Raw genomic sequence first — 24,126 nt, 5'->3', positions numbered from 1 at the left:
CATAATAATATGGCAGTATCATACATTGTAACACCTGTGTGTATGACCCTGCAATAATGAACTTTTTTATTTCTCTTCCTTTATCCATCTTGGGTTCAGGAAAAAGATAAACCCAGAAGCCAGAGAGCAACAAGAGGCACAGAGGGGTAGTGGACAGAGCTTGGGGAGGTGTGTGGCAGGGAGCTAAAGGGGTTCTTTATAACACATTTGGTTTAGCAGAGAAAGCACTGAATTGGGAATCACAAGACTCCAGATCACAGGGCACCTCCTGTGTACACATCCTACATTTACTTATCTAGGACCAAATTATCTCCCCCAGTAGGATGTAAGCTCCCAGAGGGCAGGGACTTTCCATCTGGGGTACCTAGAACAGCGCCTAGGGCATAGAAGGCATCTAATAATCAATTGTTGAATTGCATGGAGACAGAGAGAAGTAAGGTTCATAACATTCTATTGAGTAGAAGAAAGGTAGAGGGAAAGGGGTCAGGGTTTGTTGACCAGGCACCACCCTGCAGAGAGGACAGAATTACTGAGTATTGGAGCTGGAATGGGACTTTGATCATTTAATATAATCCTTTCATTTTAGAGGAGTTAAATAAGACTCAGAAAGAAGTGACTTGCTCAAAGTCTAGTAGGCGATAAAGTCAGGATTTGAACCCAGGTCATCAGATTCTCATCCCAGTGGCCTTTGTGCTACACTAATGTGTTATATAAACAAAAACTCTTTAGTCCTCTCAGATCCTGTGCAAGGCATGCAGTGGAAGAGGAAATTATTGATTTTTCTAGACAGGGAAATTGATTCCAAGGAGTTTCTGTGATTGTCCCTTGGTGTGCTGTTCGAAGAATTGGGACTAGAACCTAGTAGGTCTTCAGTCTGCCATCATAAGGCCCTTACCCCTAGATCCCTTCCTGCCCCCTTCCCAAGGCTGGTGTGCGCAAAGTATGAGACTAACTTCAGAGATCTAGAGAATTGGGGTCGTTAGTGTTGGGCTAGTCATTATATAGCCAGTTGGGGCCAGTTTCCCCTACGTGGTCCTTTTATACACTGAAGTCTGATGGAATGATATCCTTGGGGTGAAAGGGGTCCTTCATCAGTTATGTGTCCTCATTGGGCATAAGCCAAGGAAGACCTGCTTTACACCCAATTCCAAGCCAGTGCAGAGTATTAGAATGAGTTTTCCATGGAAGAGATTAGTCCATCAAAGGGAGCTTGGTACATTGGAAAGAGTGCTAAACCTGGAGGTACTGGTTTCACATCGTGGTTCGGAAAGATTTCCTAACTGTGTGACCTTGGGTAAGTCACTTGAAGCTCCCTTGTAGCATGTTTCCCCATCGATAAAATGAGGGATGATGATACTTGCAATAGCTCCCCCAGGAAGGTAGTGAAGCATAGTAGAAAACTCTCTGGCACTGGAGTCAGGTGCTGGCTCTGCTGTGTGAGTGGCAAGCCATGGAATCTCTTTAGGCCTCATTTTCCTTGTTTGTAAAATGAGGGGGTGGACTAGATGAGGTTCTATTTGGAGTCAGAGGACCCAGGTTCAGATCCTAATTCTGCCACTTACTGCTGCTGACTTCCCGGGGCCTCAGTTTCCTCATCTGTAAAACGAGTGGCTTGGACTCTATGGTCTCTGCAGGGCTATTATGAGGAAGGCGCTTGTACAAATATAAGTTGGAGTAGAAATGTAAGAAGTTATTATCCGAGCCCCACCCAAGCATTCACAGAAGGGTCTATGGTGCAAGCAAAGAGCATTTGGACTGTGAGCAAAGTACAGCAGACCTCTGTCTCAAACCTTTGCCTCCCAGACTGTGTGGCAAAAGTGTGAGTGGCTGGCTGGCCAGGGGGTAGTAGGACATAAAGTGACCCTCTGTTCCCAGCATGGCCTGTTGACAAAGGGTGGGGTAGGGGGGTGTGTAGCAGTGCCTGGAAGACCAGAGAGCCAGTACATCTACAGAATGCTGAGGTGGAAGAGGATATCAGAACATAAAATGTTAGAATTAGAAGGGACCTTCAAAGTTATTTAATTCAACCAATCCCCCACAGTTTGTAAATGGGGAAATTGAGGCTGGGGGGGGGGGAAGGGGGGGATGACTTTTCCAAGATCACAGGACTGCTAGGTGGCAGAGTCCCAAGTAGAAATCATGTCTTCTGATTCCCCAGAGTCCAGTACTTGAGGACCCCGGCTGGAGAGGAATAGGGCTGTGATTGCAATAGCAGAGTTGAGGCACAGAAGAGAAACTGTTTCTTACAAAGGTGGCAGACACTCTTTTTGCTTAGTTTGTTTTCCTTTCTCTCTTGGGTAGGCTGCTGCTGCTGGCACTAGGTGTGAGTTGATGGGAAGGGGCAGGGATGGAGGCAGGCAAGCAGCTTAACTCCCAGGAGCCCAGAAACTACAGATAGAGTTTCTTATCAGCACAGCTCTCCAAGATCCTTTCTGGGACTTAGCCCTAAGACAGGGGTGGGGTAGGCTGTAGGATGGTACTAGCCAGAGATAGACCTGGGCATGAAGACCCTTGAGAGGTGCATGTCGCTAGGCTCACTCTATATGGCCTTCTACAGAGAGGCTGCTAACACAGGGGAAAGTCCAAGTGCCGGAATTTGGAGTCAAAAGACCTGGGTTGGAATCCTGGGACCATTTATTATTCGGGTTGACCTCATCTCTCTGGGCCTCAGTTTCCTTTTCTGTAGAAGGAGGGGTTTGGATTCGATGAGCTCTTAAATCGTATGCTCCCAGGACCTTTGCAGTCCTTACTGCAATGATCCATACTCCCCCATCACTCCCCTCTCCCCCTTTTGCAGGGGAATTCGACCTTTGCCCAGCCCTTGTTTCGAGCTCCTCAACCTCCCGGGGTTCTGAGCTCTGGTATTTACGGAGGGTGAGCGGATGGATGGGCGGCTAAAAGGTGAAGACATGGGTGGGAAGGTTCTGAGTGGAACTAGCCATGACGCTCTTCTTCCTCCCCAAACTTCAGAGAAGCTCCTTTCTGCCCCCCCCCCCCAACACTGGTACGCACCTGCCGGGGAGAGGGGCCGGCACCGGGAGCAAACTCAAGGGGGGAGGACAGTTTTTTGGGGGGTGCGCGCCTTTTATGACAGGTGGCCGCGCGGTGCGCGCTCCCGGACGCCCAAAGGGGGGGGTGGGAAGAAAAGGTGGTTTATAGGGGAAGCTGAGAGAGAGGGAAAGTGGAGGAGGGAAGGGTGGGGGCAGTGAGTCCAGCACCAGTGGTGTCAATGGAATAAACAATGGCAAGGGCAATAAGCGCCCAGGTCTGGGCACCTTTTCGAATGGGCGAAGGCAACCCCGGGGAAAGAGGTGGAGGGGAGGCAGCAGCAGCAGAGGCTCAGGGGCAGCAACAGTAGCAGCGTTGCGGGGAGGAGGAGGAGGAGGAAGAGGAGAAGCAGAAGGAGGGGAAAGGCAAGGAGAGAAGGAGGAAGAGGAGGAGGAGAGGGAAGAGGGAGAGGAGGAGAGGGAGGGAGGAGGAGGAGGGGGAGGAGGAGAGAAAGGAGGAGGGGGGAGGAGGAGGAGGAGGAGGAGGAGAAAGGCAAGGGGAGAACCCGGGAGGGGAAGCCAGTAGCAGCAACCGCCGCCGCCGCAGCAGCAGCCGCAGCAGCAGCAGCCGCCGCAACAGCAGCCGCAGCAGCGGCAGCCGCCCTCCTCCTCCAGCTCCTGCTCGTTGTCGTTGTGGTCTTCCCTCCCTCCCTCCTTCCCCCCCTCTGAGGGCCGTCGCCGCCCCGAGCGGGCTCTCTGCGCCGCGCGCGCTGTCCGCGTGCTAGGCGCCCGGGGTTCGGGGCGGTGGCGCGTGCGGGGCACGGACCGCGGGACTTGCGGTGGCGGCAGCGGCAGCAGCGGCAGCGCGGGCGTTGAGCGGCGGCGACTCGGTCCGCAGCGGCGGCACCGGCACCACCACCACCCCCCCCCCCCAGAACAGGAGGGAGGGAGGAGGGAGGGAGTGAGAGGAGGAGAGGAGGCGCGTCCACCTGGCGGTCCGGGCGCATGGAGCAGCAGTAGCGGCGGCGGCGGCGGCGGCGGCGGCGGCGGCAGCGGCGGCGGCGGCGGCAGCGGCGGCAGCAGCCCCCTGACTGCAGTCGGCGCTTGCAGCCCCACTGGGCCCCAGAGCTTTGCCTCGCCTCGCCTCGCTTTCCCTCGGAAGCCTGAGAGGTAAGTGGCCTGGATGCCATCCAGTGCCGGGGCCCTGCCCTGCCCTGCCCGGCCCCGGGCGGCGGCGGCGGGGGCGGGGGTGCGGGTGCGGGTGCCACCACCGCTGCTGCATGCAGCTGGAGGAGGGAGGCAACGAAGGCAGCAGCAGGGCGTGTGAGAGAGCGGGAGCGAGGGCGGGAGCGGGAGCGGGCACGGGAGAAGGCGCGGGACCCTGAGCCCGAACCCGGCCGCTGTGGGCACCGAGCCCCGCGCTCGCCCTCCCAGGCATTGCAATCTAGGAAAGGCCCCGTTCGCTTTCAGCCGCCTGCCTGGCCGGGGAGGGGGAGGGGAAGTGCTGGGGGCCGCGGGAGCCGCGCGCGCGCGCGCGCACACACTCACTCACACTCACACACACTCACACACACTCATCCAGCTACACGGCCACGGCCACACGGGCCGGCACATACACACGACCACGCACACGCAGGCACACAGACAGAGACACGGACACGCGCGCGCGCCTGCTGCGCTGCGGGCACCGGGCTGGCTCCCGAAGCCCGGCGTCGCCGCGCGCGCCTTTCGCATCCCTCCCGGGCCGGGGCCGGAGCTGGGGGGAGGGGGTCCGGTGAGTTCCCCCCCACCCCCGCCGCCCCCATACCCAGCCGCCCTCCGGCTCGGGATCGGCCGTCCCTCGTGACAATTGGCACGGGCCCGGTCCGGCTCAAACCGAGACGGGCTTGCGGTCCGGCGCCGCCCCGCACAGCCCCGGGGGGCTGCTGCCAGGGAGTGCGGGTATGGCGGGCGGGCGCGGAGTGCTGGCCGCCTGCCGCCGCCGCCGCCGCCGCCGCTGTGCTGTGGAATCCAGCGCTTGCAGCATGACTGCTTCTGCCTGCTTGTGGGCTGCCGGTCCCCTCGGGAGGCTGCCTGGGCTCCCAGAACCCCCCTCCATCCCTCCCACCACACACACACACACACACACACACACGCACATTAAAAAAAAAAAACCAAACCCCACCACCCACCCATTCGGTCCGATTGCAACGTCGACTAGTTCGGGGGGCATTCAGACCCCCTCTCCGCCGCATCTTTATTTTGCTAGTGTTCGTTACGGGATGTCTCTGCTGAGAGACCATTTTTTTTTTTTTGCGTGGTCTGTTGGAAGGGGGGTGCTATAAATATGGCGTTCCCTGCACTTTGACCCGGGACTTAGATTTCTCTTGCTGTGCTTTGGCGGAGGGGACAGGAGCGAGCCAAGGGGCTGCAGGCACAGATGGGGCCGGGGCGGCGGCAGCGGGGGCGGTTTCTGCTCCCGGACCTCCCGGCGATCCAGCGCCCTTGTACCCAGCTCTCACCCCGCTTCTCTCTGTGTCTCTGTCTCTGTCTCTCTGTCTGTCTCTCTCATGGATCTCCCGTCTCTCCTTTCCACGCTGGCGAACATATGCCTGGGGTTTTATTTACCGCCATGACGTTCCATGGCTTGGGAAGAATTTTCCCTTCTTTAAAAGGTATTTTTAGAAGGGAACAGAAAAGTCCTAATGAACTGTCATTTTACATATTAACTGGGAAACTGGCTAATCAAATAAAACTGGCTGACTGTCTGAAACTCTATCCCAGAGAAAAATGCGACTGGGAATATAATTAGCCATCTGTCTAGTGAGCAATTTAAATTTGGGCCCGGACATCTGTATTACAATGTCCAATTTTTGGAAGCCTTGGACATTTACCCAGCAGTGACAACAAAAATGGGATTTGCTGACTAAGTTTTGAGGTTCGACCTGTGTATGCGTTTTTCCTTCTCTTCTCCCTCTTCTTGGAGCCTAGATTTGTCCCCCCGAGCCGGCCGGGTTGAGAGCCGATCCCTCTTGCTTGGCAGACTACAATGTTGGCAATGGAATAACTGGTTTGACGGGGCTACAGGTTCCACAGTCTTGCCTCTTAGAAGTGTCATCTACAATCTGACCTCCCACAGGAAGGAGATTGATTGCATGAATACTAGCGGTGGGATAGACATTCCTTCTCCCATCCGTTCAGAATGAGCAGCAGCAGACGAGGGGGGGAGGGAATGGGGTGGGAATCCACCAAATATCAGAAATCGTAGAGTCGGACCTACTTCTGCCGTCCTAGCTTAGCTAGGGCTTGTTTGTAAAACGAAGGAGTAGAGAGAGAGGATCTCTGTGGTCCTTTGCAGCCGTGACATTCTAGGTCTGTCTGACTTTAGCCCCCTAGCGCTTCTCCCACCCCCTCCCCACACTCCACCGCCCCACTCGTCTTTTCTGGTCATTTTGTCAGGTTATCTTGTAGCTGTCAATATTCTGATGTGTGGGTTTAGCAGTGTATTGGGTACCTGCTGTTCGGCTGAGACCAGGATGTTAAAATGTGCGAGAAAGGGCATTGTCCACAAATCTCCCCGTCTCTCTCTCTCTCTCTCTCTCTCTCTCTCTCTCTCTCTCTCTCTCTCTCTCTCTCTCTCTCTCTCTCTCTCTCTCTCTCTCTCTCTCTCTCTCATTCCTGCTAAAATTAAACCAGAAAATATTACTATAGAGAAAAAGGGACCAATTTGGATCGGGGAATAGACGGCACCGGGAGGAAATGATTTAAGAGAACTTCTCCTAATATCCATTGTCAGAATATAATTAAAACGAACCACAGAACGACTGTGCAGCCGGCTAGAGAAAGCCATTTAAAGGCACACTTTTAAAACAAACATTTGACTAAATAACGAGCCTTGATAGATGGGTAACAATTACGTAAGCACGTGGCAGATTTTGACATACATCAAGTCTGTTAAATAAATCAACCTGCTTGGTTGAAGAAATCTGGGGTGCAGCCATGCTTTATTAAAAAAGGAAAAAAAAAGCATGCTCACAACCTCGGGAGTCGAGTGAAAGCCAGACAAACCCCGCACACTGGGAGCTTTCTTTCGGCTGCTGCGTCTCGCCCAGTCTAATGATTCGCAATTCCCACGACTCAGGATTGTCGTGCAGTCGGGAGGAAGCCTGTACTGTGAGGATAGTGTCGAGATCAGAAAACTGAGAAGGGCGGAAAGCCTGCTGGGGACTGAGGGGGCAGGAACCAGGACATCTGCATTCGAGTCCCCGAGGACAGGCTTGGCCGCTCGCTAGCCACGCTAGCCACGTCACCTCGGGCAAGGCATTTCCCTTTTTCGAGCCTCAGTTTCCTGATCTGTTAAAAAAAATCAAAACACTACTGCTTGCATTCCCAGGGCAGTCGCGGGTGCCAAATGTGACAGTGGAGGTTAAGGTCCGATAGAAATGTCAGCTCTTGTGGCTGGCTGATGCTTCTAGGCTTCCACGGCCCACGGCTTCCTTGCCCCAGGTACTCCCTCCACTATACACATCTCAGCCCCTTCGCACTTGGGAGTCGCTGCGGCTGAAAACATTTATCACCCTGTGGCTGACCTTCTGTTGCTAAGCCTCTCTCCTCGCTCAGCTCAGCCCAGCCCAGCCTTGCCTGACAGACAGTCTCTCGGTGAGCCTGTTAGTACTTGCTTGGCTTCATTTTCAAGAGCCCAGGGTCATCTCCACACCATTGAGAGGCATCAGAGAGGGCTATTAGTGGGCTATTATTGCTGACGATCCATTATTTTATATTAAAATATTATGATAAAAACAGTTAATGATGCTAAGACAAAGATGCAAAGAACCGCCCCCCCCCCCAATTGGGAATCCTAAAGGAACGTAGGTTTACAGCTGGCTACCCCTAGGGAATAGCTAGTCCAAGCCCTTCTTTTTACAGAGAAGGAAACTGAGGCTCAAGGTGTCGTACTGTCAAAGTTGGGACTCTTACTCTAGACCTTTGACTCCCAAGCCAGCACTCTTGTCTCTTCTTTCAAATTCCAGTTCTGTGTCTTACTAGCTGTGTGGCCTTGGGTGAGTCATTTCTTCCTCTGGCCCTTAGTTTTCCCTTCCGTAAAACCAGGGGGTTGGAATAAATAATCTCACAATTGCCTTTCCTCCCAGCTCTAAAAGCCTCTGATCCCTTTTATTTTCCATGAATTAATTAAGTGGCTTTGGGTCTGGAGGGAGGATTTGCTGTGTAATAGAGGTACCTTGGTCCTGTATCGTGGCAGGGCTGGGAGATAACGATTTTTCCCCGAGGGAGGAGGGGGAGTAGGTCCCAGGTGGCCCTAGACTCTGATGCAATCTTCTTCACCTCTCATACCCAGCTTCAGGTAAAGATAGTCACAGCAGGGCTGAGTTAGGGCTGCCTCCCTCCACCCATTTGCCCTATTCCCTGAAGCTTTAGAGATTCTAAAATGTACTGGCCTTTTTGGTCCCTTTTGGAGTCTTCTCTGAAAAACTGTCCAACAGCTCAACGATTGGAGATCTGCCGTTGTGGGGGTGGAGGTGGGGGATGGGGGGGAACGCTTTGCGAGTCTTAGTCGATCAGGCTGGCTCCTGCATCCTGGGCTGGCCCTGCCCCTTTGACCTTTCTTTCTCATTCAGAAAACCTCCTTTTAGGCAGAGGATAATGTTTTTCTGAGTCCCTCTTCCCAATCCCACCCCCCTCCAGCATTGAAACCCATCTCGATCTTACTCTTAGAGTCATAGGAGAGGTCATGTAGCCCACCATCTTCGGGATGAGGAACCTAAGGAGCAGAGATCGACATGATCAATGTGGCAGAGCCCAGGTCCTCTAACCCCTGAATCAGTCCTCTTTCCACTCCAACACATTGCTGTTTGATTCCCTCATTTTGCAGGTAAGGCACTTGAGTCTCAGAGGAGGGGAAGTGACTTGCCCAAAGTCACACAACCAGTAGGTGGAAAGAAGCAGCCCAGGACTTGTGACTGCCAAGTGAAGAATTCTTGTTACTGTGGCCTTCGAGGACCTTACCTGCAGGTAAGGAGGGTCCTTTGGGGCAGATTTCTGCAGCCTGTCCACAAATGGTGACCCTTGCCTTGCTAGTAACCTCACTCATCCTTTGGTCTCTCTCTCTCCGTAGCCCAGGGCTCTGGCCTGTCATCTTTCTCTCTTTCCAGTGGGGAAGGCACTGAAGTGTTTGGGACCAAGTAAGTACCAAGCTCCCATTTCCCTTCCTCTTTCCCTGGTGCTGGCACCAAAAAATCTTAGGACTTGAAATTATAGCCATAACAATGCTCACCCTTATCACATTGGAGGTTTTCAAATTGTTTCCCTCATGACATAGGGATCGAAAGAATGATTGTGCCCATTTTACAGATGAGGAAACGGATGCAGGACACAAAAAGTGGTGAAGATGAGAAATGCCTCCCATTTTCATAGCACCATACAGTGTCTGTAATGTTTTTCTTTTTCTTTGCGGGGCAATGAGAGTTAAATGACTTGCCCAGGGTCACACAGCTAGTGTCAAGTGTTTGAGGCCAGATTTGAACTCAGGTACTCCTGAATCCAGGGCCAGGGCTTTATCCACTGTGCCACCTAGCTGCCCCCTATGTTTTTCTTACCATACAACCATGAGACAGGGTGAGGAGGTGTTTGTTAAGCCCATTTTACTGATAAAGAAACAGAGGCCCGTAGAGGCCATCCACTCCATCCCTCAGCCTTGAGTCAGGTACATTTCTCATCTGCTCTGGGCAGTTTTCTGCCCTTTGCTTAAATATGCCTTGAAAACGATGTTATTGCCTCCCTTGGCAGTCTCTTACCATGGAATGACCCATGGATTTGGACTCAGAGAATCTGGCTTCAAATCCCGCTCCTGCCACTTGTTACCTGTGTGACCAGGGGCAAGTCCCTTCCCTTCCCTTCCCTTCCCTGGGGAAGTCTCCTTATCTGTAGATTGAAAGGGTTGAATTCAGTGACCTGTGACATCCCCTTCCAGCTAAAAATCTATGATCCTGTGATTTTTCAAGTGCTTCAAGCCTCTCTGAAGCCAAGAAGCTTTGACTATTGGTTAAGTGCAGAGGGTTAGAGGTCATAGACTGAAGGGAACAGGTACACAAGCTTCCTCGATTTTTCTTGTTTCCTGATAAGACTGGGTGATGATTTTTCCTTTATTGTGCCATTGTCACTTTCCAGTGCCTCCCTTCATAACAGAGGAAGCCCGCTAGCTAACAGAGGGAGCCCAGCTGACAGGGTCTGCCCAGTGACCTCCCCTATTTTTTGCCATTCCTTGGACATCTGGGATGCAACTTTACATCCAGCATTTTTCCTCGTGTGACTTGTGTTTAGGTACTTCTGTTGGGATTGTAGAACTGGGGAGAGCTGGACATCCCACTGGGGTCTGACACCACCCCTTAATCTCATCTATTCATGGCCAAGTTGTCATACTGAGCAAAGCAAGGTCAGAAATGATCATGGGGCCTGGGAAATGGTCTGAAGCCTCATGGCTTGAGAGTTGGCTCAGTAGCTCCTAGCTGCGTGATTCTGTGGAAGGAATCCCACCTCCTGGTTTCAAATCCTGTATGCTTTGATTCTTGTGGAACCTTGGGAAAGCCATTCTCCTTGTCTGCACCTCCAATTCCCTGTTTCTTAAGTGACGAATTGGCAGAAATGATCTCTCAGGAAGGGCCTTCGAAAGCTATTACTTTATGAACTCACTGTCTAAATTCTCCGTTTCAAGGGTTATAGATAGAGGGAGAAGGACAGCATGGAATAAAGGGGAAACCAGCATTTCTATTTCCATTGGAATATGAGGGTAGCGATAGTAATAATTCCAATTTCGAGATTTGTTTTAGGTTTACATAGTGCTTTCCTCACATAAGTCCTCAAGTATATAGTGTGAATATTATCCCCATTTTACAGATTAGAAAACAGAAACTTCCTTGAATCTTGTTATTGTGAGGTATCAGAATCAATTCTAGAGATAGGTGCATGAATTGCTTCTCTGAATTTGTCTGGGGGGGAAAGCAGGACTGCCTGGAGGCAGGGGAATGGACACAATGGTTCTCAAGGTGCTTTCTAGTCACAGAATCACCCAATGTTCTTGGAGACCTCTAGTCTAACACCTTCATTTTACAGGTATAGAAAGGGAGGGAGGTAGTTGGTCCATAGACAGTCACCCAAAGGGCCTTCTAAGTGAGTTGGTAGGATTTTGGAAACAGTCTTTATCTGCAGTGTAGTCTAAGCACCCAGGGTTGAGCTAAGAAAATGACAAAGGTTTTGCTGTCTCTTCTAAGTGAAGGTTCAACTTCAAGTCAGCCTCCATTTGTTAGGCTCCTCCTGCTTGGTGGAGAGAAAGGGACCTGTGCCCTCTAGGAGGTCTGTCGGCTGGCATCAGGACAACATCTGGCTCCTTCCTCAGGAAGGTCCCCACACAAGACCAACAGTTGGGCTCTTTTCATTTCTTTCTGCTCCCCCTCTGTACACTAAGCTTGTGTTTTATAATGTTTTATTCATAGGACGTTAGAGTTGAAAGGAACCTTAGAGATTTATCTAGTGCAGCAACTGTGCCTCACTTAAATCCCATTCATGCGAGAGTCAAGCTATCACCCCATGATGTCATTGGTCCTCCTCCAAAAGCAAGGATGAAGAACCACTTAGAGCATTTGACAGTTGAGGAAACTACTACACAGAAGCTCATAGTGAGTGTCCAAGGTCACATAAATCCCCCAGGGCTGGGGTTTGACTCTTAAACTCTTGCCCTTTCTCTTCTATTTAGAAAAGTTTCTTCTCCTATACCCTTGTCTCAGTTAACTTTCCTAATTATGTTTAGGTTGACATTTTATAATGAGTTTACATTCCTCAGGCATCACCTGCTATCATTGGAAAGGAGGGAGGTGGTCCCTGAGTGTGTTGTGTGGAAATGGAAGTTAGTCTTAAATGTTTTTCTTAGGGGTCACCCATACCGCTGATATTGACACATGAATAACTGAGGGTTGCCTTTTAAAATGGAAACTTGAGTGTGTCTTTCTCTAGGTGTGTGGTGCAGTAACCTGGATGTTTTAGTCTTAGATTTTCTCTGACACTGCCATTCTCTTCCAGGAAATGTCACTGTCAGAGGGAGCTTGAGATTGTGCAAGCATATGGGTGATGAATTGGGGTTGGGAGGTAGGGAAATTGAAGCAAAACAAATGGGGCAGGGTTTCATCAGCCAATTCTTCCCATGTACGTATTAACTTAGGAGAATCAGTACCAGCCATCCCCTGAAGCCAGCTATTGTTCAATAAACGCATTGGTTCCATGGTTCTGACGCCTAGAGCACTGGATGGCTTGGGGACCGCCTTGTTCACGGTTGTTTTGGGGAGTTGTGTTATGTCTCTCTTGGAACCTGCCCATTAGGGCTGGGGACTAGGGAGCTGGAAGCTTTGTTGTGTCTGTAATTCTGGGCGAACAAGGATCTTCGGAACCTGACTCATTGGTTTGTATCTACTCTTCCCAGGGGAGAAGTAAGTTCTTTCACAAAGCTTCCACTTTCTCCCAGCTGCTATTTTCTTCTCAACTTGCTTGTGATTAATTAGCATGCGGGGCTTTAGCCCAGGGACATAGTCCCTGGCTTACCTGGGTCTGGACCAGATGTCTCCTCCTGCCTTTAGTTGCTGAATAACTGGGACAAATTCCTGAGACATGGCTTGCCGTGTCTGTGGGGAACAGTCAGAGATGCTCACACTTAGCTAGCATGTGAAGGCTTACAGAAGGTTTTCCCAGCAACAACCCCAGAAGGTAGTGCCAGTAGTGCTGTCTGTATTTTACAGATGCAGAAACTGAGCCAACCAGCAAAGTATTAGAGCTAGGCCTCGAACCCAGGCCTTTGGCTCAGACTCCACTGTTCTATAACATAAAGCTTTGCGAATGAATCAATGTATCCAAAGTGCTTTGGAGCTGTAAAGCACTTTATAAATGTTTGATCTTGCTACTTGTGTTACTTTATGGGCATTATAGAACGGGTCTAAAATATTATAGTCTGCTGATTCTTCCTCACCACCCAACAAAGCATCCAAATTTCCCCAAACACATCTTGATTTCTTGTAATGAGAGGATCGACTTTAGAGTTGGAAGGAACACAGTGCCAGAGCTGGGAGGGATTGGAGAACATAGAACAGAGCATATGGGAGCTGGGAGGGGTCTTAGAACTTGGAAAATAACATTCCGGAGCTGGGAGGAGTCTTAGAAAGTAGGAGAGACATTTGCTGGAACTTGAAAGACAGACCCTTCTTTAGAAAAGTATCCGAGGACAGTAGTGTCAAATGCAAGGCCACTACAGATCCTTGGGGGCTGCATATTGACTTAGTTGGGAAATGTAATATCTCTGTTTTATCTTCGTTTAATTTATTTTGTCCAATATTTCCCAATGCCATTTTCATCTGGTTTGGGCTACATTTAGGCCTGCGTTTGACACCTCTGCCCTAGTAATTGCACTCTTTTTTTTTTAGGGCAATGAGGGTTAAGTGACTTGCCCAGGGTCACACAGGTAGTAAGTGTCAAGTGTCTGAGGTCAGATTTGAACTCAGGTCCTCCTGAATCCAGAGCCAGTGCTTTAGCCACTGCACCACCTCGCTGCCCCCTGCCCTAGTAATTGCAACACAGAAATATAGAACCTCAAGGACCTAAGATTTAGAGCTGGAAGGGACAGATCATCAAGTCTACCCTCCTCATTTTACAGATGAGAAAACCGAGGCTCAGAGAAGGTAAGTGATTTGACCGGGGCCACACAAGTTAGTGTCTGGGGGAGGATTTGAACCCAGACCTCCCTGACTCAGAGTATATCAGGTCACATGGCCCATTGCACCTCTTTGCTACCTGTAGACCTTCAAAGTGAGAAGGGCCTTTGAGACCTGTACAATCCATCCTGTACCAGAACAAGGAACCCATCGTGAACGCACTCCCAAAGTGGCCATCTAGGCCTCCCTCCCCCATTGTCATGCCTCCCTCAGTCTATTCCTTCCTGTTCTCTTTCTATATGCCTGTTAACTGGTGCTGACATCCAGCAAGTTGCTTTTTTCCTCTCAAAACCATTTAATGTGCATTTCCTTCCTGGGTCACCATCGAGTCCATCAGCTTCACTGCTGCTAGATCAGTTTTCCTCAGTACTTGCCTCTCAGGCTCTGGGCTCCTGTGGTTCAGTTTCCCTGCCCCTTATTTCTGCTTGCTTTATGTCTAATTCGCTGCTCTGTTCCTGCCCTATGACCCCCTGCTCTGAATACCTGCAAGAAGCATCGATTGCTTCCAAACTCCCATTTTGCACTGTAGGAGGCTATAAAAACAGAGCACTCAGAATCTCAGAGGGCATTTAGACCAACAGTGTCCCATGCAGGAACCTCTTTGATAACAGCCCTGACAGGTGGTCACCCAGCCAGTGTTTGGCGGCCTCCAGTGGAGGGAAAGCCCCTGAGCTCATCAAAGCAGCCAGTTGCATGCAAGGGCAGGCAGCTTGAACTGGGAAAAGATTTTCCCTTATGTGGATTCTCAACCTGCCTCTCTGCTCCTCCCTCTCTCTGCTCCTGGCTCTGCCCTCTGGGGCCACTTATGGGGAGGGCCTCTTCTACCAAAAGACCCTTCAGATACTTAAAGATAAGTTTTCTTTTATTCCCTCAAATTAAACATCCACACTTTTGTAAACATGCTCTTGGATGACATGGTTTCCGCCCATAATACCCCATCTTTCTTTAGATGCACCTTGGTTTGCCTGTGTTTTTGTCATTGCCAGAACTGAGCACTATATTCTGTAAGTAGTCTGACTAAGCTAGAGTTTAGAGGCATTGCCCTTCTCTGTAGGATAATCCAGAAGTGATCTGGCCAAGGTAGAGCAGATAGGCATTGCCCTTCTCCATGGGATAATCCAGAAGTGGTCTGGCCAAACTAGAGCAGAGAAACATTGTCCTTCTCTCTGGGATAATCCAGAAGTTGTCTGGCTAAACTAGAGCAGAGAGGTATTGCTCTTCTCTCTGGGATAATCCTGAAGTAGTCTGGCCCTGGATTACCATCTGACCTGACCCCACCCACCCACCCACCCCTTTGGGTCCAGTGGCAAGATAGACAGACAGACAGATAGATATCTCAGAATGACTGGAGATGGTCCTAGATGTTTTAGACGATTAGGGTTAAATGACTTGTCCAGTGTCACACAGATTTGAACTCTAGTCCTCCTGACTCCAGGGCCAGTGCTCTATCCACTGGGCCACCTAGATTCCCCACATACAATCAGACAATCAAGAGCTAAAAAGGGACCTTTGAGATCATCTGGTCCAACCCCCTTGTTTGGGGCTCATTGAGGTTAAGTAATTTTCCCCAGAGTCCTATAGCCCGTAAGTGACAAAGTCAGCCCCACTTTTTTTCAATCTTTTTTTTCCAGCCCAAATTTAATTTTTTTTTTTTTTAGTGAGGCAGTTGGGGTTAAGTGACTTGCCCAGGGTCACACAGCTAGTAAGTGTTAAGTGTCTGAGGTCGGATTTGAACTCAGGTCCTCCTGACTCCAGGGCCGGTGCTCTATCCACTGCGTCACCTAGCTGCCCCCAGCCCAAATTTTTAAACCCACTTTCCCTACCTCCTAAGATGGTGCTTTTTCAATCTAACGTCCTGTAGAGGAATATTTTTTGGCTTTTGGTTGGTTGTCTTCATCTCTTAGATTGTTTTTCCTTTTACTGTGCATCCCTTTCAAAATCCAGCAGTTTTTCACTCATTCAAGAAACATTTACTAAGTACTGTCTATTTTGTGCCTATATCAGGCTTGGTACAGGAGGAGATGCAGATTTCTGGGCCCTACCGTCCAGTTGCTTTTGTGTGTATGTGGGGCAATTGGGGTTAAGTGACTTGCCTAAGGTCACACAGCTAGTAAGTGTCAAATGTCTGAGGCCAGATTTGAACTCAGGTCCTCCTGACTCCAGGGCCAGTGCTCTATCCACTGTGCCACCTAGCTGCCCCATTCTAGTTGCTTTTACAATCTGGTAAGGAATTTAAAAAGAGGTGGCATGACATAATGTGCAAAGAACATTGGAATTTGGGCTTGAAATCTGGCTGTGTTATTGCCCACAATCACAGAATCTTGGAGTTGAAAAGAACCTTGGTCCCATGTAGTCCAAGCTTAGCTAAATAAGATGTCCAAGTACTTATCCACTTACTAAGGGTGTGACACTTAGCAAGTCACTTCCTATTTCTGGCCTTTCCTTCCCGCCCTTCCCTACAAAAAGAAGGGGTTGGTCCAACCAACCAGCTTTGATCTCCAAGATCCCCTCCACCTGTTTCTTATGACCTCAGGACATATATACCAATAACTATAACCGATGAAAATATGGGAAGTAGATAAGAGGAATCAAGAGTAGATGCGGCTAGGGGAGGGGGGAGGGAGGGGAGGGAGAGAGAAAAGTCTGAAATTGGAAAGCTTGTATAAACAAAAGTTGAGAACTATCTTTACATGTAACGGAAAAAATAAAATACTTTATTAATTTTTTTAAAAAAGAAATTTGCATTCTATCAGAAGAAGCAACATGTATATCTGTAACTAGATACAAAATAAATATATAAATGCAAGAGGAAAAAAAAAAAAAGAGTAGATGCGGGAGAAATCACTTGCAACCAGGACAATTTAGGGTAGGCCTCCTGGAGGATGTCAGTAGGTAAGGATGGGGGAGTTGGGGGAGGGGGAGGATTAATCTTTGTTATTCAGTTGGCCTGTTGGCCAACTTGTCCCTTGCTGGAGGGAGAGCTGATTCCCCAGGCAGTATGCTGCAAATGCTCTCTTACCATTGATTCCCAGTCCTCCTCCCCTCTCCCCCTTACCCATCCAGCTCTTTAATGGGGAGGACTGTGCTCCCTCCCCTGTTCTTCTGGGGCCTTTGCTGCTGGGAGAGAGGTTGCTATCAGCATAGTGCAGCAGCAAATGGCATTAACTTGTGACTGACACGTTGATCAGCGCCTCAAGACCAGAGTGTGGAATTATTGACTTCTGATTAATGAATTGAATCTTCTCTGCAGTAACCCAATCCCCGTCATCCTAACGTGTTATTTATTACCATCGGTAGACGGCTCATCATCGGGAACGCAGATCTTGCCTTTCCAGGAGCCTTAGGGCCAATATCTTGCTTCAATCCTGCCCGTAGTATCTGAGCTGAACCGTGTCTCCCTGGACAGGGATATGCCGCATGGACACATGGGCCTATTTCCAATTTAGTGAACAGGCCAGAGCTAAGGAGATGGGAGTTTCTTTTGTTCCACTGTTTTTTAGTCTTTAAATGGATGGAAGGATGGATGGATGGATGGATGGATGGATGGATGGATGGATGGATGGATGGATGGATGGATGGGTGGGTGGGTGGGTGGGTGGATGGATGGGTGGGTGGGTGGGTGCATAGACTCTTAGGGGTTGTCCATGGGTCAGAAGTCCTGATACCTCCCCCTTAACCTGTTCTGAGGTTTCCAAACAGACAGTAAGGATCCGTTCTTACTCATGTACACTGAAAACAGGTCCAAAGTCAGTGTAGGCTTGCTGCAGCAAGAGGGATTTAGGTTAACTACATGCAAGAACTTCCTGCCTATGAAGAGAGCTAGGCAATAGTTTTTATATGCATAAAATAAAATACAGATTACAAAGGAAACTAATTATACTGAATTACAGTTATCAAAATAGTGAAAAAAATAAACAAGTTTCTGGCCCCAGGTTAAGAATCCCTGACCTAGGCCATACTCATTTAACAAATGAAAAAACTGAGATCCAGAGAGGGGAAGTTACTTGCCTATGGTCACATAGCTAGTAAATTACAGCTACACAGGATCTGACCCCAATCTACTGCTTTTTGCATAACATTGTTTTTAAGGCATCTCCCTTTCCCCCAACCCCCACCTCCAGGAGAAACACTATTTGTGATTGTTCAAGCTTAATCTCCAACTGGGGACAGGAAGTTGTACTTGCTGACCTCTGACACATCAGTTATCACAACAAATCTGCAATTATTAAGTGCCTACTCTATGCAGTTTTATGCCAGGTGCCTGGGGTACAACTAACAAAGCAAAAAAAAAAACAAAACCCAACCAATCCCTGCTGTCAAGGAGCTTATATTCTACTAGTTTCCGATTGCTCTTGACCCTAGGATTCTATTATTTACAAAGTGCTAGGCCTCCTCTTGATATTAGAGAACCTTAATTTCTACCTTGGTTTCCCCATTTATAAAGTTGGGGTTAACATTATTAAAACTTTTTTTCAATAGACTTGTTGGTGATATGATATAAACTTCTAAGGGAGGAAACAAAATTTTAATTTGGTCTAGATGTCCCAACACCCACATTTCAGTTTAGCCAGGTCAAAATAAGAGCATTTAATTGAAATCTGGAGGGACAACAAATGGAAAATAGGAAAAATGTTTTCCAACAAGATACTATCTTCTTCAATGACAGCAGAACTGTTATATCTCAGATAGGGAAAACGACTTGTTCAAAGTTACATAGCTAGTGAGTTACAGACTCATAGATTTAGGGCTGGAAGGGAGCTCAGAACCCATCTTCTCCAATCTCATAATTTTTACAGATGAGAAAATTGAGGCCAGACCCAGAGGAGTGAAGTAACTTGCTCACACAGAGTAAGTAGCAGAGACAGGATTTGAACCCCAGACTTCTGATCCCATTCCTGTACAGTACAGTCTAACCAGACTGGTGTTCTTGGTAGTTCTCATACACAGCATTTTATTTCCCACCTCCATGCCTTTTTCTTTTCTTTTTTTTTTTTTTTGGTGAGGCAATTGGGGTTAAGTGACTTGCCCAGGGTCACACAGCTAGTAAGTGTCAAGTGTCTGAGTCTGGCTTTGAACTCAGGTCCTCCTGAATCCAAGACCAGTGATCTATCCACTGCACCACCTAGCTGCCCCTCTCCATGCCTTTTTCACTGACTGTTTCCCATCCATGGAATTTATTAGTCAGTCAGCAGGTATTTATTACATGCCTACTATGTGCCAAGGATATACTTCATCCTTACCACCGTGTCTCTAGAGCCCTAGTTTCTTTCAAGAATCAGGTCAACCTTCTGCATGCAGTCTGTCTTGTTCTTTTTAGCTGCTAGTGCCTTCCCCTCTTACCTCAAAATCACTTTGTCTCTACTTTATATCTTTTTATCTCCCTCTATATTCACATGTTCTCTTCCATGCCTAATTGTAAGCTTCTCAAGGGCAGGGACTGTTTCACCTTTGTCTTGTGTTTGTTATAGTATCTAGCACATATTGAGTGCTGGGATTAATGCCTGTTAATTGCTTGATTAATTTAATTCCCATCAGGACTTTGGTAGCTAATAATGTGGTAGCCATGCAGATCCCCTTAGGGCTTCACTTAGCAGGACTGAAGAGTGAAGTTGGGCTGCTGATTTTTGTCCTGCATTCATGCCGCTGTACCCAAATTAGTATCCTCCCTCACACATTATAAAATGTGAGTTATTATTATTATTAGTGATCTCTGGAGCTCAAATGTTATTGAACATAGGAACCTGCATATAGGGGCCTGGTTAGCATTAGTGGAATGATTGATTGAATGAATGAATAAATGAGCAGTGATGGAGCTGGGAGGGGCCTTAGAGAATAAAAAGTTAAGAAGGGCCTTAGTAATCATCTAGTCCTCATTTGATAGAAGAGGAGACTGAGGCCCAGGCCCATAAAGGGGAAGTGACTTGCTCAGGGTTATACAGATAAACTCACCAGGATTCAGAACAATTGGATTAGAAATGCCAAGAGCTGGGGGCAGCTAGGTGGCGCAATGGATAGAACATCAGTCCTGGAGTCAGGAGGACCTGAGTTCAAATCCAGCCTCAGACACTTAACACTTACTAGCTGTGTGACCCCGGGCAAGTCACTTAACCCCAATTGCCTCACCAAAAAAAAAGAAAAAGAAATGCCAAGAGTTTGTCCTAGGTTCAACTCAAGAAACATTTTTTTTCCTGGCAGTATTTCATTTTATTTTCTAGTTGCATGTAGAGATAGTTTTCAACATTCATTTCTATAAGATTTTGAATTCCAAATTTTTCTCCCTCCCCCTTCCCTCCCCCCTCCCTAATATGGCAAGAAATCAGATGGATATATATATTAGTCATGTTGTAAAAGAAGAATCAGAACAAACGAGGAAAACCACAAGAAAGGAAAAAAATAACAACAACAAATAAAGTGAAAATAGTATACTTTGATCTGCATTTAGACTTTACAATTCTTTTTCTGAATGTGGAGAGTATTTTCCACTATAAGTCTTTTGGAATTGTCTTGGATCATTGCATTGCTGAGAAGAGATAAGTCTGTCACAGTTGATTATCACACGGTGTTGCTGGTACTGTGTACAATGTTCTCCTGGTTCTGCTCACTTCACTCAGCATCAGTTCATGTAAGTCATTCCAGGTTTTTCTGAAATCCACCTGCTCATCATTTCTTACAGCACAATAATATTTTATTACATTCATATAGCACAATTTGTTCAGCTCAAATTGATGGGCATCCCCTCAATTTCCAATTCTTTGCCACCACAGAAAGAGCTGCTACAAATATTTTTGTACATGTGGGGCCTTTTACCTTTTTTATGATCTCTTTGGGCTACAGACCTAGTAGTGGTATTGCTAGGTTAAAGGTTATGTACAGTTTTATAGCCCTTTGGCCATAGTTCCAAATTACTCTCCAGAATGGAGATCAATTCACAGCTCCACCAATAATGTATTAGTGTTCCAATTTTCCCACATCTTCTTCAACATTTATCATTTTCCTTTTTTGTCATATTAGCCAATCTGATAAGTGTGAGGTGGTACCTCAGAGTTGTTTTAATCTGCATTTCTCTAATCAATAGTGATTTAGAGAATTTTTTTCATATGACTATATATAGCTTTAATTTCTTCATTGGAAAACTGCCTGTTCATATCTTTTGTCCATTTCTCAATTGGGGAATGACTTGTATTCTTATAAATTTGATTCAATTCTCTATATATTTTGTAAATGAAGCCTTTATTAGAAACACTGGCTCTGATAATTGTTTTCTAGGCTTTTGCTTTCCTTCACATTTTGGTTGCATTGATTTTGTTTGTTCAACACCTTTTTAATTTAATGTAATCAAATTGATCCATTTTGCATTTTATAATATTCTCTATCTCTTTTTTTGTTCATAAATTCTTCCCCTCTCCATAGATCTGAGAGGTAAACTATTCCTTCCCAATTTGCCTATAGTATTACCCTTTATGTCTAAATCATGAAGCCATTTTGATCTTATTTTGGTATATGGTGTAAGATGTTGGTCTATGCCTAGTTTCTGCCATACTATTTTCCAGTTTTCCCAGAAGTTTTTGTCAAATAGTGAGCTCTTATCCCAGAAGCTGGAGTCTTAGGGTTTATCAAACAATACATTACTATAGTTATTTCCTACTGTGTCTCTTGTGCCTAACCTATTCCAATGATCCACCACTCTGTTTTCAAGAAACATTTTTTTAAGGAGCAGAACCCTGTGTTCTCTCCCAGAGCCACAAAGATGGGGGAAAAGATGGGCCCCTGGACTCAAGGAACTTACCCCCCTATACTGGGGACAGAACATACACCATCCAGATATGCCTGGCAGAAGCTCAGAGCGGTGCTAGGGGGCAAAGGGGAGATGCTGGAGAGATGTCCTAGAGCAGTGTGAGCAGGAAGACACCTTCAGCTGATCTATGGGTGTAGGTGGTGGGAGGGGCATCAGAGAAGAGGCCATGGCATCTGAGGTAGGCCCTGAAGGGAGAGCTGACTGAGATAACAAGTGAGTGCATTCTCACTGTGAGGGCTAGCATCTAGATAGGCAAGAAAAAGCAGGTCAATGTTGGGGAATAGTTATCCAGTTTAGCTGAGCCACAAAGCCACTGTGGGCAAGGGAACAGAATGAAATTGGGTTGGAAACAGGGCCTTCAGTGGTAAACCAAGGCAGTTTTATTTTTTCTCAGAGGCATAAGGAGCCAGTGAAGATTTTTTGCCCAGGGAAATAATAAGGCCAGACCTGGGCCCTAGGATGATTCTTTTGGTTGCCATGTAAAGGGAGGGATTGGTAATGGAAGAGACTGGAAGCAGGAGGCTGGGAGATGGAAGGTTAAGAGGCTATCACAGTACCCCAGGCCAGAGGTGATAAGGGCCTTGGGAGCAGCAGAGGGGGCGGGATGGGAGAGATGTTTTGGGGATAGAATCAACAGCCTGATTGGATAGAGGAGCAGGAAGAGCCACTCGTTGCCCTGAGTGCGACATGGAAGGAACAGAGTATTCCCCTCCAGCGGAAGCAGCTCGGGGCTCCGTTTGCTTTAGAAAGATTCAGCTTATTAAACTCCAGGCTGCCAAACTCCAGGGATCAACACAGCAGCCTCAAACACCTTTTTGATTCATCGCACGAGAAATTTTCAAAATTACTTTTTAAATTAAATGTTGTTAAGGTTTAACGTGAGCGCAAAGGAAGAGTTTACTCTGACTCGTCTGCCCTTTTGGTCTGTCACAGCCAATGGCTGGCCCAGCTGGCTCTGGTCTCCCCTGCCCGACGACTCTGGAGAAGTCAAACCATTACATCTGCCCATAAAATAACAGAACTAGAGAAAGGCAGAGACTCACGGGACAGGAAGAGAGCTTAGACAACAGAGAATGTCAGCATTAGGAGGGCCTGGGAGGAGACCCAGCCCAGAAATTAAGCAGAAACAGAAGGAGAGGGGGTGGTGGCAAACACAAGGTCTGGTATGAACAAGGTCACACAGGGCATGGGGTGGGGCGAGGAGGGGGACATTTGCTTGAGGTCACTGGGGGTTTGACTGTAACGTCAGGGATACCGAGGCTGGGGAGCTGGTACCAAACATATTTGGGAGAGAGAGAGGGAGCAACAGCAAAATCTTTAGGAAATAAATCTGTTACTAAGGTTTGGGCAGATCCCAGATTTGAGGTTCAAATAGATAAAGCATATTCTTTGGAACAGAAATGGGGCCGGGAGCCCCCAAGACTCTTCATTTTGATGTAATCTCATTTTGAACGTTGATTGAAATTGGGAAGTGGTCAAGATGAGTGGCCTTGGCTACAATCAAGCCTGCACAGAAGGATTTCTGCTTTTCAGATTCCAGAAATCAGCATTGGAGCAAGTTAGCACTTTGCTCCCAAGTTGGTGATTTAGTTGCGGGGAAGCTCTTGCCCCCATCTCCTTTGGCTCTGAAAACATGCCCTTAAGGAGTCTTTAGAGCCTCTGTGTTACCCTTCCATAGTGGGAAGGCAGCTCATTTTTCTAAGTCTCTAAATCCAAGAGAAGTCCCTTGCTGACAGCCTTGGCAGTGGGAGTCGGGAAGTAAGGTATCTGTATGGTCCAAGGCATCCAGGCTAGTCAGGGAACCCCAAAATGTCAGAGGTAGAAGGGGGTCTTAGAATGTGCAATATGGAATATTAGAGCTGTAAAGGACCTTAGAACAAGTTCCATGGAATGGTAGAGCTGGAAAAGCAGTATAGAATGGCAGAACTGGAATGAGACTTTAGAATCTAGAACATGGAACATGGAATGTCAGAGGTAGAAAGGACCTAGAACACAGAATGTTTGGGCTGGAAGAGACCCTAGTATAGGGACCTTAGAACATACAACATGAAATGGCAGATACATAACATCTTTGAATATACCTTGGAATGTCAGAATTGGAAGAGACCTTAGAACATAGAGCAGTTAACCTGGAATGTCAGAACTAGAAGGGGCTTCAAAATGTAGAACATAAACTATGACCTAGAACACAGAAAGTTCGAGCTGGAAGGCGACCTTAGAACATAGAAGAGGAAATGTCAGAAATGTCCTGTGAAGGCCCTTAGAACACACAACACAGCCTGCCAGAGCTGGAAGGGCCCTTAGAGATCATCTAGATTATCCCTGTCAGTTTACAGAGGAGGAAACTGAGTCCCAGAGAGGGAAAGCCACTTGCACTGAGGCCCACAGTCCATGGCAGAACCATGACTTGCATTGACTTTCTTATGCTATCAAAGGCGCTGTGCCTCAAAGAAGAAGGCCTACACACAGTGGTCCCAAAGCTACCCTCCTTGAAGCCTTAAGGGGCTCAGCAGCCCCTCTGTAGCATCATCAGATCCATCTGTTTCTGGTTTGCCCTCTTCACCACAGCGGCAGGCCAGGGAGTGGGCAGATGAAAGCT

The 24,126-nt window shown here is 47.9% G+C and overlaps 1 protein-coding gene across 2 annotated transcripts in view; it reads left to right on the top strand.

The window, feature by feature from the left end:
* The first annotated feature begins 4,039 nt into the window (after nt 1–4,039).
* NEXMIF (neurite extension and migration factor) overlaps nt 4,040–24,126 on the top strand; it is a 191,336-nt gene continuing 171,249 nt past the window's right edge. For both annotated transcript variants that reach the window (XM_043974884.1, XM_043974885.1), the window contains exons 1-3: nt 4,040–4,157; nt 8,857–8,996; nt 9,100–9,166. The gene's annotated coding sequence lies outside the window, so the exon portion shown is untranslated. The remainder of the gene's footprint in view (nt 4,158–8,856; nt 8,997–9,099; nt 9,167–24,126) is intronic.

This window comes from Dromiciops gliroides, chromosome X (assembly GCF_019393635.1).
Source record: "Dromiciops gliroides isolate mDroGli1 chromosome X, mDroGli1.pri, whole genome shotgun sequence".
In the NCBI taxonomy this organism is placed as follows: Eukaryota; Metazoa; Chordata; class Mammalia; order Microbiotheria; family Microbiotheriidae; genus Dromiciops; species Dromiciops gliroides.
The sequence above is the reverse complement of the archived record's forward strand: the minus strand, read 5'-3'. Positions and strand labels throughout refer to the sequence as shown.